Below are 6,000 nucleotides of genomic sequence, written 5' to 3' on the forward strand. Positions count from 1 at the left end.
ATTATTACCTAAAGGGCTATGTAGTATCTAATATGCACATATTTTATAGTCCATTCCTAGTGGACATGTATCTATCCACATCATAACACCTACATCACAACTTGCATCCTTGTTTTGCGTAGGAGTGGGAAAGGGTTGAATGGTTAAAGAATGTGAATGTAGAGGAGGTACCGCCAGCTGAGTTATGTTGTAGATTTAATTGTGGTAGCCTATTTTGTGCTGTTGACACCCATGATGGCAAATGAAATGGCAAATGAAATTTAATGTGGATAAGTGTAAAGTAATGCACATCGGGAAAAATTACCCCAACTATAGGTACAGTATGATGGGGGCTAATCTGGCTATGACAAATCAGGAAAGAGATTTAGGAGTTATCATGGACAGTTCTCTGAAAACTTCCACACAGTGTGCAGCGCGGTCAAGAAGGCAAATAGGATGCTAGGAATTATTAAGAAAGGGATAGAAAATAAGACACAGAATATCTTACTGCCCCTGTATAAAACTATGGTATGCCCACATCTTGAATACTGTGTACAGATGTGGTCTCCTCACCTCAAAGAAGATATTTTGGCCTTGGAAAGGGTTCAGAAAAGGGCAACTAAAATGATTAGGGGTTTGGAACGGGTCCCATATGAGGAGAGGTTAAAGCGACTGGGACTTTTCAGTTTAGAAAAGAGGAGACTGAGGGGGGATATAATAGAGGTATATAAAATCATGAATGGTGTAGAGAGGGCCGATAAAGAAAAGTTATTTATTAGTTCCCATGATAGAAGAACTAGAGGACACCAAATGAAATTAATGGGTAGCAGGTTTAAAACTAATAAAAGAAAGTTCTTCTTCACACAGCGTGTAGTCAACCTGTGGAACTCCTTGCCAGAGGAGGCTGTGAAGGCCAGGACTATAACAGAGTTTAAAGAGAAGCTAGATAATTTCCTGGAGGTTAGGTCCATAAAAGGCTATTAGCCAGGGGATAGAATTGGTGTCGTTGGCCTCTGTTTGTCAGAGACTGGAGAGGGATGGCAGGAGACAAATTGCTTGATCAATGTCTTCGGTCCACCCTCTCTGGTGCTGGCCACTGTCGGCAGACAGGATACTGGGCTAGATGGACTTTTGGTCTGACCCAGTACGGCCGTTCTTATGATATTTAAATTAAATATTCAGCTCATTTCACAAATCCATACAACCACCACAAAATATTATATAGAATATTAGGACATTTTACAGCAGATTTGATCCTCTGCTGCATCAACAACATATTCTCAATGTATAGCCAGTGGAATTTTCAGACACTTGTTTAGGGAATCTCCTTCCAATGTTTTTGTGAAGGTTGGTCCCTTTGAAGAGGAATATTTTCTTTGAAATATTTCAGAGCATCTCCCATAGCACCGTTGTGTTCTTTTCTTTCAAGTTCAACAAATATTAAAAAGAAAAAAAATCAAACATATCTTGTTTTTTATTTTGCTTTTATATGCAAAGGGCAGAATGAAAGAGTAAACATTTCATCCCCCAAAGGGATTTTTTAATGTACTGTTTGAAGGTTTGTATGCTAAGTGAAAACATATACAGCAGTTTTTACTGCTGGAAAAAAATGAAAATAGAAGTACTTCTCAGAAGGCTAATCAAATCTCAGTTTTATTCTAAGAAAGCAAAGTGTAACAAGTATTTCTTAGTATCCATTCCCCTCCCAGAATTTTTAAATCTATTTCATTACAGTGTTATTTGTTTTAGCTATGTATTTGCTACTCACACACCTTGCATGAATATACTTCACAGCTTATTACCAGTGTCTCAATAACCTAGTGCAAAACAGTATGAACTCACAGTAGAGAAATAAAACTTTGATACAGATAGTGCTACTGTAATGTTGCTTTGCAGACAAGGCTGGTAACAATTTTTTCCATCATCACCTGTCCCTAACACAATTTCACAAAATTATAATGTATTTTGGATAATATAGCTATTATGCTAAAAAATTACTGCACATGTTTAAAATAGTATTTTGCTAGGTATTGGTCACAGGGAGTTGAGCAAAGATGGGGATTAAGAATTGTGAGGCCCTTCCAACTTTTCTACTCCATACAAATGCTCCCAGTTTTCATATGAATCTTGAACGCAATTGAGTGACATGAATTCGCAATGTCAATGAGCTGATGGAGTAAAAACACAGGAATTCCACACACTAACTCAACTCTCCATAACTTCCCTTTTGCATAGAAATATCAGGCATTTGTTAAGGATCATTGTTATTATCTAGAAACTAAAATTTGTTTGGTTTACACTTGATTGCTTCAGGAATATGGAGATGATCCCATCTCATTATGTTCATAGCCAGCTTACATTTTTCTTCAAGATAATACTGCACATGAAAAGTTATTTCCTTAGGATGAGTCACTGTTTACAACTGTAGCCCATAAAAGTTCATTTTTGTAGATCTACCAGAAAGGACCAAATTCTGTTTTTGGAAACTCCAGCATAAATTGAGAGTTATTCCATGAAGATACTCCAGATTTATAAGCATATAACTTGAAGCAGAATTAGTCCCTTGGTTTCCCTATATTGAAGATGGAATCCCACGATAGCTCATGATACCATCTACATGTTTTGTTAGTCTTTAAGGTGCTGCTAGACTCATTATTTTTTAAGATTTTCCATTATTTCAGTGGTGAATGAGAGATCACAATATCTACAGAAGGCTGACATTTCAGAAAAATAATCAGAAAGATTCAATAAACACTATATGCAGCACCCTTCTATAAAATAAGATTGTGTTGCAACCTATCTACAGTGGGCTTTCTGTGTAGACTGACATTGCAGTTCATGCCCAGATAAAGCAGGAGAGTTAGAGGATTTTCCTTAAAAAAACAGTCTGCACACTCATCTCAATAGTATTGGAGGAGGAGGAGGGGCATGAGGTCTGATTGCAGAGGAGGCACTGACAATCAAGAAAAGAACATTTAAAACATGTGAGCATAACTTGTAGCCCTGAATGTCCTTATACCGGTCCAATTAGTACAGTTTACTGTGTACAGCAGAATTTCCAAACTGATGTGTGAGGCTGAGCCCAGCTTCGGCTGTTCCTTAAATCTGTAAAATACAACTCACTAGAAATGATAAAAATCCAGAGCCATCCCTTATACAGCTTGAAAACTAAACCTCCATGGAGAACAGCAATAAAACAGTGTTACTGTAAGTGCAGTCTCACACTTTACATACGTTTTTTGTTGATAAAGAGTTTCTTCAAAGAGGTATAGCCTCTGATTTGGTGGTGATGTGGAGTAGAGGTGTTGGGTTATTATGGTCAAGTCCATGACCTTCTGCCTCCAAGAGAACTTGTGTAACTCCAGTCATGCATGGGCCAATGTGAATCGTTGACCCAATTATTTTCCTGGTGCCAGAAATTCTAACCCTGGGTACGCCTGCCTTGTATCAAATTTTGATTCATACAGCTCTAGATTCCCACCCCTGCATTTCTAAGGTACTTTGAGTTTTAGGTAGAAAGGATCCTGACATTTTTATAAAAAGAACAAAGAACAAAAACAACATACATCCAGGAATGAAAAATGTTTAAGTGAAGTGACATTTAAAATGCACTAGACTAATATGTGAGAGGGAGGTAGAGTGACATGTAAACAGCTTTAATTTGTGCTTACAAGGATCTAAGAAACAGGAAAAAAATCAAAGCCCAATAGAGGTATATTGTATCTATCATAAGAAATGTCATATTGGTCTATAGCTCAGGATCCTGTCTCTGACAGTGACCCTTGTGTAGCTATGGAAATGGAGACGAGAACAAGAAATTTCCTTAATCCCTTCATTCCTTCAATCACAGTAAGGCAGGGCAAACTAACTAAACTTGGAATGCATCTGATGAGGGTAGTTGGAAATTTTGTATAGACTTTTACATTTCCTATGGCTCTTAGGAAAGGTATACTAGGTATACTCTTAATTAGAAAAAAATGTCTCAGTTCGCAAAAGCATGTATACAAAATGAATGCAACAAATCAGAATGTCGCACCTTATATGCGGCAGAGAATTAACACTAATCTATCATTTAACCTTTCATATTTTTATCTTTTGTGGAGAAGAGGTACATGCATTTGATTACTATTATGTTAAATATACTATTTTTTAATAATCACATCCCAAACAATTAGATTAAAACAATAACTTTTATCAAAGCAGAATTTATAATTGGTATAATTAGGTGCCCAGAACCAGTATAAAGAACCTTCCATAACATACATTTTTCTTCAATTTTCATTTGGAAAAAAATATTTCAAATAACACAGAATTCTGGACATCAGAGGGAGCTTCTTTTAAGACAGTCATTAATGTTAGGCTGTGAAAGAAACACCACAGGGATGCCGAGTGAAATTGCCACTTTTGAAGCCCTCAGGGCACAAAGAGTGCTGTGGGGGAGGCAAATACTCTTATTGCCACACTTCTTAGCCAAACTCCATGAGCTATCTTCATGTTAGAAACTTTATTGCTTGGCTTTAAACAAAAAAGCTGTAGTTGAAGGACTACAAGGTGACATTGCAGGATACTAGGAGACATGACTAAATCCCTTATGCTCTAAGGTAGCTTGAGAAATCCTGAACAATTACAGAAGATGCAATGGGGAAAAAAAAAACGTTCAGCATTTCTATTCTAAACATAAAAGGTGTAGCACAGTTTAATTTATAGTCTTACTAGATTCCTTGGTAGAACTCCCTTGAAGAAGTCTAGAAAATAAGAGCGCATGAGGAAATACAAGGAATATTCATTTTTCCAGGCTGATAAACAGCGGATTCTCTCATTTTATAAAAAGTGCATTTAAGGGCTTGTCTCCATGACCCTTGGAAGTTTAGACAATGGAAGTACATTATATATGCACTAGCTTGCTGTGCTGTAACTGCCCCATGCAGAACCTATGAGCACATGCCAAAAGGTACCAACTTAATATTTTCAGACAGGATTATGTTAATATGAATTAGGTATCTTTTATTTCATTCTCTCAGGACTTACCAGGGACTTTTACAATACAACATGCTTGTCTGTGCTGCAGTTCACACCTCCCTCTCCTGAACTGCAGGGTCATAAAGACAAGCTCTTTGTGGCTGGCAGATGGAGACTTCTAGCAAGTGCTGCATCAGAACCATATACAGAAGATTTATCAGAGGTAATTTTTAAGTTATCACATTTTATATTCTTGCATATGGATGAATTTCCTACAAAACTGCCTTACTAGTTCATTTGTCGCTTGACAACTCCATCAACACGTTTTGTGCAAAAGGTAGCTTTTGGAATTTCAGATAGTAAATGCTGCTTGTTTAAAACATCATGTTGTTGAGATTCACATGCAAAAGCAAGGTAACCCCCATTTGGAGTTTGTTAGCTTCTGGAATTCTGAACGGAGCCTCTTGGGTTTCTTACCCTATGGGCAACAGCAGTCATTCCCTGAAACCATTTCCCAGTCTGGTGTAAGGACAGAATGGACTAGAAACTGCTTCTGAAGTTGGGCCTAATGATAAGCGAGGTCTGCTTAACCCCTCAGTGGTGAGGGGCATCTAGACTGAGCAACCGCCACAGGATTCAGATCTGTGAGCCCGTACAGAACCCTATCCCTCCTAGGTGTGAAGACCCCATAAGAGGATCACTCCTTTTTTATTTCAGCCAGCCAGCATTCACACTGCTGTAGCACTTGAGAAGATGGAAGGGAGGGAACAGGGGTAAGAGAGGATCGGGAGGTGAGAAATGTGATGTGTTAGTACTTGTCTGTTAACTTTAAGCCTTTCTTTCCCCAGCTGCTATTTTCTGGTTGAGGATTGGGTTTTGCACTCCTTGCCAGCAGGGTAACATTATTAATTTTCACAAGGGTTAGAATATTTGTGTTTCAGACACAATGAGGAAACATCTTGGGTGGAGACAGCAGACTTCACAAAAAAAAAAAATCAAGACCTCCAACCCATGGTATACGACAATAGTGGGCACCTATGGCCTAAGGGCCACATGCAGCCC

Source organism: Pelodiscus sinensis, chromosome 4, assembly GCF_052426305.1.
Source record: "Pelodiscus sinensis isolate ZL-2025 chromosome 4, ASM5242630v1, whole genome shotgun sequence".
Classification (NCBI taxonomy): domain Eukaryota; kingdom Metazoa; phylum Chordata; order Testudines; family Trionychidae; genus Pelodiscus; species Pelodiscus sinensis.